An 11,627-nucleotide genomic window follows, 5' to 3' on the forward strand; every position below is an offset into this window, starting at 1 on the left:
GTTATCCTGCAGTCACCACAGAGGTCACAACAAGGAATTTCACAATGGGGAGGCAAGTCCTCATTACTGAGTCTACTCTAATGTAAGAACTCTGTGAAAACTGGATATCAACCTTCTTTACATAAATCAAATGTTCAAACACATAGCAGACGCTCTGCCAGTCAAGGCGACTGTTTCTTGTATGCGAGCTGAGCTAATAGATTTGTTAAGGAGAAAATGTTCTATTCCAGAGGGACTAATATAGAGAATTAAAATATAGACACGGATATGTTTCAAGTCCTTTTTCTCCCCCAAACATAATAGGGTCACAGAAGAAAGTGATTTTAAACCTACTCTAATGATACTGGATTGCCAAAAGATTGCTATGATGGAGAAAGGGATTTTTTTTTTCTTTTGAGACCTCTTTTTCAGGTATAAACATGCATTCAACCCAAAATAAAGACATTTTAGGGGGGAAAAGTCCACTTCTGAAATTGATTTTTCTTATACTTTGATTAAAACAACAAATGTTTAGTGATACTCTACAATACTAGCATTTCAAATAAAATTGGTGATCAAGAAGCACATAACCTTCTTCTGAATGACAACTTGGGATTTTAATGGGAAAAATACTGTAGTCTATAAATAGGAACATCCAAAACATTTAAACCACTTGAGCACTTGATTTTTCCATGTCTTTTGCATCTAGATTGAACAGACCTCAGGAAATTTCGAAGACCGACAGCTGAATCTAAAAGAAACAAACAAAAAAACATTTAGTTGTCATGATCACTGTCACCATCAATCCCTATTATCTTACACTTCACCAACTGCACTTAACTTTGCCCTGCTGCTTTATGCTTGGGAGAAGACAAATCATTAATCAATTATGTACACTAATTAAAAATGCTACCTTTAGGAGACATTTTAATAACTAAGTACCAGGGGTATTTCCTCTAACTGCTTACTTTAAAACATTCGACAACACATGAGCCAGGATGCACTGAACATATGCAAACACTTAATGCTACAGTCACATAAACTATCAAATTGTCCCCCAAAAGTGGCAGTACAATTCTACAACTGCTTGAGGTGACATGGAAAATAGAATTATATGCTAATTTGTTCCTATATTAAATTATCATAGGTCAGATCAAACACAGTAAAATGAATTCTGGAAAAAAATTAACTAAGTAGATTGGTATGTACTGTGACAAAGTAAACTGTTTATCTTAATAGATAAAAATACGTGAAAGATTTTTCAAACTCGGTATTTTCTCCTTTTCAAAAACTAAATGTTTTAACCAACCCAAGATAATGAATTGCATGATTTAAAAACACTTTATATAGTTATTCCCTGAAGAAAAACAAGGACAAGTTATTTTTTTTTTAAGGGGAGAAGAGAAACGGAGAAAGGCATAATATCCAAAACAGAATAATTTTCCCAAAAAAACTTTACTTTATCTACATATTTATTAAATTTAATTCACGTAAACAGTTCTACACATGTACTGTAAAATGAACACACATGTTCAAACTAAAGAATGAGATCAAAGGTAGTGACTATAATACATTTATTATTTTACTCCAAAATAAACTAAACAATATAGATGTTTTCCTTAGTGTAGATTTGTCTGAAAAAACTACAAAAAAATAACTATTAAATAATCTATACCCATTTTTTTCTGGAAGGTATAACTATCGTTATGCCTTATCCATAGATACCTATGTTCTGTGGATACTACATCAACTTAAAAAACTATAAACCAAATTAATCGTTGAAGAATTTGGATTATCAGTTTTATATATGATGATGGTACATCCCTCATATTTCTATTTTCAAGGGTCATTTTAATAGAGCAAGGGAAAGAATTTGAGGGAGCGGTGATGGAGAAATGAAATCTTACACCACTTGAAACCATGGGACCAGTATTTTATATAACATCTAGTTTATTGCAAGACGCAACTAAGACGAATGACAGATCATCTGTGTCCCACCCTTGGGCAAATACCTGGGAAAAAAATAAAATAATTTTTTTGTTCTAGAGTCTATCCTTTTTTCCATTAGAAGATATGTCTGTATTTTTCATTTTATTGCAACATTTCCAATGCCATGCTACAAAAGAACTAGCACAAAAAGCCATCTGAATTTTCTTTAAATCATAATTCATTTTTAATTTCTAAAGGGACTTTACCTATTGCTTTTAATAAGACTTTATTACTATTAGTTATCATAAAATGTTAGGTTCCCATGAAGTATCAGTTTGACATCTTGTTCAAATACTGACTTTTCGGCTATTTATTACTGGCATTGTTTACCCTATTTTCTCCTTACCAAGTTAGCTATGGAGATACTTATTCAGTCATAAAATCTTCAGGCTCCTTGATGGACTATAAAATAAAGCGATATACATCTCTGCTATCATTCTTGTTTGAAGGACCTTATGTACTGAGATCTTAATCCATAAAAAGGTTAGAATTACATTTAAAAAAGGGGTAGAAGTCTGACAAAAATGAAAACATGCTATGTTTCACGATGCCTACAATATCAGGACTTAAGTAAATTAATCTTCATTCCCACTGAAAGCAATCTGATGTCCAGGGACTGGGAATTATTCTACCATAAAATACGGCACATTAAATACTACAATAACCCATTTGAAATGTCTTCAGATAATTATTATGTCATCTACAAATGATTGTATATATAGTTATATTTTAATATTCATTATCGGAGATTGTAATACAAAATATGTTGAAATTGTAAAAATATTAAGTTGGGTAACGATAAGATCAAGCAAATCTGTAGCTATTCTGTGGCTAAAAGACTCCAAATAAGATTTGAAAAAGAATCAGTAAAAACAAGGGCAAAATATTTGGACCCTGGTTATCATTCCTAATGGTTTGCATATAAAACTCCTTATCTCCACTAGCTGGTTGAAAAGAATGAAAAGCTTCTTAGAACCAGCTAAAAAGAAAGTCTTTACCATGCTCCTTGAAAAAGCTCATTTTCACATTACTCAGGCTTCATTATGCTAAATCAATATTCGTTTAGTCACTGGGGTTATTGACATATTTTAAAATAAAAGTATACCCTTCAGCTACTGCACTCATTACAGGTAATTTGTCTTGTCAGAGAGCAGGGAATATTATCCTAGTCTTTCAGGGGCTGACAGCCCATGGAAATACCTCCCCATGGTTACAACTGTAAATAATTTTAAGGTAAAATATTGAAAAATCAATGACTGTTTCCTGCAATCTGTCACAAACAAATCAATCATAATCTGTACTGCCAGAGAGTATGATTTGAAGGAGATGGGAGCAGATGTAATTCTTGGCTGGAATCTCTCATTTCAAAATCACTTCACATAATGGTGTCATCATTTAAACACTTAACAGTCAGTGCAACTGCCACTGTAACATCTAGTTGGACAAAACCACAAGGAGGAGGAGGAGAAAATGCCATCACTATTATGTTAACAAACATTTAATTTAAATGGTTGCTGTATTAGGAAATTTCAGCTGAAAACAGTTTTACCTGCCCCCTTTCAGAGTTCTAAATTAATCAAGGCTGCTTTCCTATGTACTAATGCTTAATAAATTAGCCCATGACTCAAAATTTTACTTTCTAAAGCATGTCCATTTTGAATACAGAGAATCAAATTTGGAGTTAATGAATTAGACGTTTGGATTGTAGAATATCCATAATTCTATCTATATAACAAAGACAAAAAATAGTGCCATAGATGTCGAGATCATACTTTTAAAGTAGGTCTAAAGGTCTCAGTTGCCAAGATATTAAATTTTATATTTTCCTTCTATTAATACATATTACATTTCAACTTTATAATATTGTAGCATATTTTAAGATGACCAGCAAGATCTACTAAGTCAACTCAAAAATACCCTTGCATTCCCTAAACAAGCTATACCATAGACCGCTATTTTCAAAGCTGGAGTAATAACCCAAGTATATAAAGTGTAAAAGTTCGTCAAGGTCATAATATCGAATTGTTTTGCAAATGTAAACTGCTTTCCAAGTAATCACTTTGATATCACCATTTTTTCTAGGCTACATGTTAATGGCTTCCTTAGCTGCTTACAAGCTCTACCTAGGCATGAATAAAAGAATCTGAGATTGGTATATTTCCCCTTCCTGTTGTGTTAATCAAAAATGTCATTTGATTTAAAGATTTAAGACTCTTTTCCTGAAGGTTTTGTTTTTAAATGTATACTAGCTTCCTTAATAGAAGAAACTGATTTTCGTTACCACAATGCTTACCAATTTCCTCATTATATAATTAGACACCATGAAGCCCTTTATTGTTCTACTAATATCCCTCCATAGATGTAGTTCAGGGAGTAGGTATTTTTGATGACTAGAAAAGTGTATTTTTTTAAAAAAGGAAAAAAAAAGATATAAACACCATTACACAACTTAAGCCTGTATAAACAGTCTTAGCTGTAGTAACTAGTCTTTTATAAAAGGGTTTTATGTTTTCAATGTAACCTGCATATTCAATGTGGCAACATAGCTTGAGACATAGAAGCTTTTTTATTGATACAAATTGAACATAATTTCCGTTCTTTAAGAATCTTAGGTTCATTCTTTAACATCAACGTTGGGTTTTTGAAAATGAAACAGCACACAAATAAATTATCAAATATATCATGCAGAATAATACAAAGTCCTCGACCATTCCATTTGAGTCCCTGCAACAGCTGCAAAAGCAAGCAGCAAGCCAACCTAACGAGAGCAAAAGGACAGAATTACCCGTAGCCAAGGATTACACGAAAAATGGAAAGGGACTTAAAGCTGTGAACTAGAAAAAGCACTCGTGTGTGTTTGTGTGCGTGTGCGTGCGTGCGTGTGCGTGTGTGTGTGTGTGTGTGTGTAAGCTCCTGGCCCGCGGTGCACTATGGCAGCTGAGGCTGGGCCCAGCTAACTCCTTGGTAGAGCTCTGGAGCCAGTTGTCAAGCCCCAAGTCTCCCACTCACAGTTTGGTTGTGGCTGGCAATAAACCGCCCTGCAGAAGACAGCATTCCCCCAGAGAAGGCAACAAAGGCGGGGAGGTAAATGAGGACAGCCCAACAACCTGCTAACTGCATACACATCAGCTACCAACTAAAATGACATCTACTACAACTGTACAGGCCACCATCACAGATCCAATTCTCAGAAAGACGCTATTTTAAGGGTGCTGAGTATGCCTAGATGAGATTTCTCAGCTCTCCCAACACAACCCATAGCTCTGGGAGAAGCAGCTCAAAAACTCAGCACAGGAAAATCAGATCATTTTCATATCTCAAATGTAAAGAAATGGCTGTCTACTAGATAAAGTTCTTATATGTAATAAAGGCTTAGGATTACAGAGGAAAGTATTCTTTTAAAAGAGATAATATTACCTCCCTATCTTCAGAATCTCCTCCTTCCAATAGCCAGCACAGTAGCTCCATTATGAACTGTAGATTCTTAAAAAGAAAAACAGCAATAGTTAGCTTCATCTTTCCTACCACTTCCTTCCTTCATGGAATTACAATTTAATTACCAATACTTCGATTGATTTTATTCCTGAATGATACATTTCTCAAAGAGCATAGTCTAGCTATTTCCACCAGAGAACATTTAACACAACCTTCTCAATTAATCAACCATAACCTATTACTGCTGAAAGGACGTGTTTTCTTCAGATTTTTAAGAGTGGGGAACCTCCCCCCTCACCACACACACACCTATTTTATATAAAAGAAGTGTGAGTTTTAATACATTTGAATACTATTAATATATATAACATATGAATCTTAATAAATTTTGGTTGACAACAGATAAAAACCTCAACTAATTCACATATATGTTTAGATTTTTTCCTATATTTATCCTTAAGAGGAAAAAAACCCCAAACCTCTTATCTCTTAAATTGAACTACTTTACACATGGTTCAAAAAAAAAATTAAGTTTAAAGGCAAACAAAGAGCAATCAGACTGCTCACTGCTTAGTATTTTCTTTCTATTTATGTTGTGTATTTTCTAACTGGCTGTAATGCTTCAGCTCTTGGTCATACATGAAACCCCATCTCCATAAGACCTAATCAGTGATAGGGGAACACAAATGTGTTATTTAAGAACAATTATATATTACTTCATATTATGTTAAAAATCATTTTAATACCTTTGAAAGTATTCACAGAGAAACATTTGTTCTATTGCAGGCTCTACTAACTATAGCTGCCTCCTGTAAAATTAGCTTTTTTTGGGTCATACAACCATCTTTTTTTACTTAACAAAATGGTCTCTATCATTAAATCCAGTTCCTTGCTCTCCCCACTACACAACACAGATAGTCTGCAAAATAATTTTTTCTCACAGCTTTCTCATCTGCTTGCACTGAGGAGCCCCACTTTTGATGAGAAATGACAAGTTTTACATACAATTGTGTACTCTTTGTCATTAAGAGAGTTTGGTACTCATGACTGGAGCTGATACTCCCACCAAATTTATTCTGAACAGAATGGGTAATGAAAATAATAAAATTAAAAAAAAAAACACCCAACCTATAATTTGATATAAACAGATTATTTCCTTCAAATAATCATTCTATTTTTACAAAAATATCGTAACCTTAGTGTTAAAAGTTTTATGAAAAGCATGGAGTTTATAAATTTCACTAACCAATGATATCATTAAAAATAAATTATTCAGTGTATTTCCATGAATCAAAAATTTTTCTATTTACCGAACCTTTGTTTAATGCATTAGTAAAATGTTAATAATCAAAAGCCTCAAGTGACATTCTGTCCCTAGTCCCTATTACCGATATAAATACTTTGGTAAAACCAGCACATGCAATTTGGGGTGTACTCCACATACAAGCATACTGTGCAGACACTCACTTGCAGATGAGCCTGGGGCTGTGCAAGGACAAAGTTCAGGCAATATTTGGAGGAACCCCATAGTTCAGAAGTCAACTTAGCTGAAAACATCCAAATGTATTATGGAAGCACCATACTTATCACCTGCACAGAAACTGGAAATGATTCTGTTTAAGGAAACACAGAAGACCAGTTAAATACTTTTGGGATATTAGATATGAATATCTAATCTAATTTTCTCCAAGGTATCACTCCATATTACGGCAAAAAAAAACAAATAAAGGCTGTATCAAGATGTGGAATATCATTAGCCTGAGAAAAGGCTAGCAAAACGGATTACATAAATGACAACTGCCGGAGAAAATTATATTCCCTTCTCCTGAACAAATGTTAAGTGCATCCTTACTAATAAAGACTTAAACTTAAACTACATTAGAATATACTGGTTTTCAATTTTGAAGCACCTAAGTTAATTTGCCAAGCTAAATTGGTGCTTAGGTATACTCTAGCTATAAAAATATTGAAGACTTATGCAGAAATAAGTCATAGGAATCACACTTCAGAGTGGTGCTGTAAAAGCAAACCAGTCATTACTGAACAAGAAAAAAATAATTCCAAGATTTTACATCTTCTTAGAGTGCTTCAGCTGCTATTCTATAAAGAACAATTATTCTCTATAAAACAGCTAACAATTACACCAAAAAGAAGTTAAAAATACAGAAGCCAACTCACTGTTGAAATTGAAGGGAAATAAACAAATACATTGCGATATTACCACACAAAACAGGCTATGCTATTTCAGAGTTAAAACATCATTCCAGAATATGATATTGTTTTCATAATCTATAATTCACTCAGGATTACATTTCATTTACTTGCATGCTATCAACTAAAGAACGCTTGAATTTTTCCTAAGATTTCTGTAATATTAAAATATACTAATAATTATCTGTGTTACTTATTAAAACAGGTGATAGGTAAATAGTTCGTACTGCTATGTCATTTAACACAGCACATCAGATTTGAAAATAACACAAGGATAACAGCGTGGGGATGCTGATCTTAGCAGCCAGAAAAAAAATTCTGATGGGGAAGTTGGGGGATCAGTAAAGCATTTATCTCACAATTAATGTTCTTGTTTTAGTTTCAGAAAACAAATCTAAATAAGTCTTTCTTTGATTTTAGTTTACCATGTAATTCTAGCCAGCTAATTAACCTTGGAGTCACAAATGAGCTGTGACTCTACACCTGGCTTCTCCGATCATATGCCTGTGGCCTCCTCCACTTTCATTTCCTCTTTCTACAATGAGTTTTAATATTAAAGAAAAACACTCACACATCTTACATACACACTGATGGAAAGGCGGCTTCCAGGAAATCAGGATCTACAAAGGGGGGGTGGGGATCCTAATGCAATACTGATGTTAAAGGGTTTTAGGTGCTGGGGAAGCCAAGGGTAATATGATCAACAGCATCCCTCTTGCTTTTGTTTTTGCATTCAGAGATGTGAAGTCAAGGACAGACAGCAGTATTAAGTTAGTGATCACCCAGGTTACCATCCTTATCCTTAAGTTAATAAGGAGCTAAATGCACTATCTTCCTTTGCTCATCAATTCCAATTTACAGAACAACATTTTGGAAGAAATAAAAGAGTTTTTTGCCTATTTCTGGAAATAAAACCAAGGCATTCCATTAGCAATGAAGCTAAGTACCTGATGATATGGAAAAAATTGCTTTAGATCATTAAAACATTCTAGGGAACTGTTCTCCAAAAAAATGAAGTGGCATAAATTCCTCACATATTTACCTTTTTATTATATTTCTGTTTCTGCATAAAAAGCATCCCTTCCTCTATAGATTTATTCTGAACACTAATAAACGTTTGCTTAATGTACTGCTCTGTTAATGCTTTTCTTTTTAAATTAGTAACCATTATTCCACAAAGATAGAGCACAAAGAAAGCCGACAAAGGCATTGCCAAAACGCCACAAGTAGTATTAGGACATGCCAGAACACTTAACATTAAACTATCATTTCTCTCTACAACTTCTGTTGCCAAAGTGCTCACAAAATCTGGAAGCTCAAAGACAGGTTTCAAGTGCAATTAAATTCTCCCAAAGCAAAACTGTACAAAAATATGCTGCCCTTCTTATGTCACCATTTTATAGACAACATTTTCTCAGGATCTTAATTAAGATAACAGATGCACACCTGTGTCAACATTCTCCGGTAAGACAGCCTTATCAATCATAATCCTTTAAGTACACTCCAAAACAGCAAAGCGATATGACAGAAGCAATCTGTTGCCTTTCCTGGTGTGGCTGTTGTGTCTCTCCCACAAAAATTATGAGATCTTTAAAATACAGCAGACCTACTTTTATGAGTCTTTTAAAGTTTTAACTGTAAACAGTTATTACACTAAATAAACAGGAATAACCTCTTTTGCACTTGATTTCAACAATAGCAACTGTACAGCCAAAACTCGAAGAGCAAGCTCTAGGGCCACGTCTTAGCAATACAACCGTGGATCTTACTTTAAAGCTTTACATTTTAAGAGTTATGCAGAACTGGATCCGTGCAGACATGACAAACCCATAAATCCTTAATAACGTCTAAAATTACAATTTTTGAAATCCGACGGTAAACACCATCAGGGCAGAGCTATTCCCCCTAGTTGAAGTTAAAATGTTCAGAAAGATACAAATGCAATAGTAGGCTCCATCCCCCGAAACGGTCACCTGAAATAAGAGGGAGGGAGCTCTCACCTCTCCTGGGGGAGAAAGCTTCCGTGACAAGAGCCCAGTGAAACCACTACTAACAAGTAGGCAGGTTCCCAAACGGGATAGCTGATGAATAAAGGGGGGCAAGGAGGGAGAGAAGAACCTATCGCCACGACCACGAGATTTCAAAAAAAAAAAAAAAAAAGAAAGAAAGAAAAAGGTAAAACCCCGTGTTTACCAGCAAAAACGGGAAAGCTTTTGCAGGAAAACGGAGGGAACCCTGCAGACGCTATCTGAGTCCCGTCTGCCTGCTAAAGATCAGCTCTTCCCTTTCACGTATTAACACGCGTCTATCGCAGACGCCGGGCGGCTGTGGCCAGCCACGCAGCAGAGCCATCAATGTGCAAATAAAGCAGAAAATAGAGACATCCTTTAAGAAATGAGTCTTAAATTTGACGTAGAGCGGAGGTGACAACCACGGCAACAGAACCATAAATTCTAAATGCTTCAATATCTTTCAGGATTCTCCCCAGTCCTTGACACCAAACAGAAGACAGTAAAAGAAAAGGGGGTGGGGGGACCGGCGGGGGGCAGAGCCAGCAGCCCGGAGTGGCAGGATGATGTAATGAGGATGTCTGTGTGACAGACTCGGATTCTCGGTGGGACAAACCTCCGTGGTTCCGTTTCAGAAATCCGCATCCTGGACGAGGGCCGAGAGGGTGAAGCCGCCGCGCGTAGGCAGGGGGTACTCACCCACGCGCGCCCGCCCGGGGACCGTGACGCCCGGAGAGGCCCGCTCAACACTTACGCGGCCCGAGTCCACCCGGCGACCGGCGGCGCACTGCCGCGTCCAGCGGGTTCACCAGGGAACGTGAACGTGGCTCGAGGGGCGGGAAGCCCGGCTGCGACGGGGCGGACACCCGGCGGGATGGGGAACCCGGGGCTCACCGCTCATTCGCGGCGCGGGCGCGCGGGCCGCGGACGCTCCCTCGTGGCCGGCGCGAGCTCCCGGCGGGCGGCGCGCGCGGGCCGCTACCGACCGTTACCGCGAGGGGCTGCGGCGGCGGCGGCGGCGGGCGGAGCCGGGGGCGGTCTCTGAGGAGCGGAGCGACCGCGAGAGGCGGGAGAGAATGGAGCGGGGGGGCGGGGGGAGAGGGAGGAAGGGAGAGGCGGGAGAGAATGGAGCGGCGGGGCGGGGGGAGAGGGAGGAAGGGGGAGACGCTCCCGGGCGCTCCCCGAGCCCACTCAGGCCTAGACGGCTCCCGGGAAGACACCACCTCTCGGCTGCCTGAGAGGCCGCCGCTGGCCGGCTCCGCGCTCCTTCCTCCTCCAGCCGTCCGGGCCACTCAGCTTCGCCTCAGTCTCCGCAGATTCGCAGCCACCTCGGCCCGGCTGTGCCCGCCACCGAGGCCACCGGCTTCCCGTCTCCATGACAATAGTGCTCCGACGCCCCGCCCGGCCCCACCCCCTCGGCGCCGTGACTCGAAGGGAAGCCTGCTCACGTCCTCGGGGGGCGGAGTCAATGCAGGCCCGCGTCCAATTAGAGGTGAAGGCAGGGAGGGAAAGCGCCGCGAGGACCGAAAGGGTTTGGAGTATATCCGCTGGAGGGGCGGAGCCTGAGAGCCGACGGCGGGGAGGAGTCAGCGCGCGTGCGCGAAGTCGCGCCGCCGTGCGTGTAGGAGTGTGTTGAATGGGTTGGTGTGCGGGGACCCGAGCTTAAGAAATAAGTGTACCTCGCCTGTCAAAGCCTTTGCGGGGCACTTTCTGTATAGTAGTGCTTCGACTTGCGTGTGATCCCAATGTAAAAGACTACAAAGTCCCTGATATACTGAGCTCCAGCGAAGTGCCCAACATTGTGCCGGCCCCTGTGCTGGTTCACCAGCGCCCCTGTCTGTCCCCTAGATCGAGAGCGTCTGTGGCTTGTGGCGGCGCGGGGTGGACAGGCAGAGGGTCTGTTTTGTCCTGTGTGGCCGTCGTGGGCAAGGTCTCTCTGCCTGTGACTCAGTTGTGTGTGTTTGCCTTGCCAGCGCCTCTCTGAACAAACAGTGGTTGGGCTGG

The 11,627-nt window shown here is 39.1% G+C and overlaps 1 long non-coding RNA gene across 6 annotated transcripts; it reads right to left on the minus strand.

Moving 5' to 3' along the window:
* Nucleotides 1-391: 391 nt before the first annotated feature.
* Nucleotides 392-10,602, minus strand: LOC117034264 (uncharacterized). 6 transcript variants are annotated; one of them, XR_004425062.1, is made up of 4 exons: nucleotides 10,518-10,602; nucleotides 6,871-7,016; nucleotides 5,386-5,451; nucleotides 392-730 (listed from the first exon to the last, which is right to left on the minus strand). It is a non-coding gene; the product is annotated as an uncharacterized LOC117034264 (long non-coding RNA). The 6 variants fall into 6 exon arrangements; XR_004425066.1 differs by having other exon boundaries at nucleotides 6,871-7,004; nucleotides 10,518-10,540; XR_004425061.1 differs by lacking the exon at nucleotides 10,518-10,602 and adding an exon at nucleotides 10,378-10,511.
* Nucleotides 10,603-11,627: the final 1,025 nt, after the last annotated feature.

The sequence above is a fragment of the Rhinolophus ferrumequinum genome, chromosome 15, assembly GCF_004115265.2.
Source record: "Rhinolophus ferrumequinum isolate MPI-CBG mRhiFer1 chromosome 15, mRhiFer1_v1.p, whole genome shotgun sequence".
NCBI lineage: Eukaryota > Metazoa > Chordata > Mammalia > Chiroptera > Rhinolophidae > Rhinolophus > Rhinolophus ferrumequinum.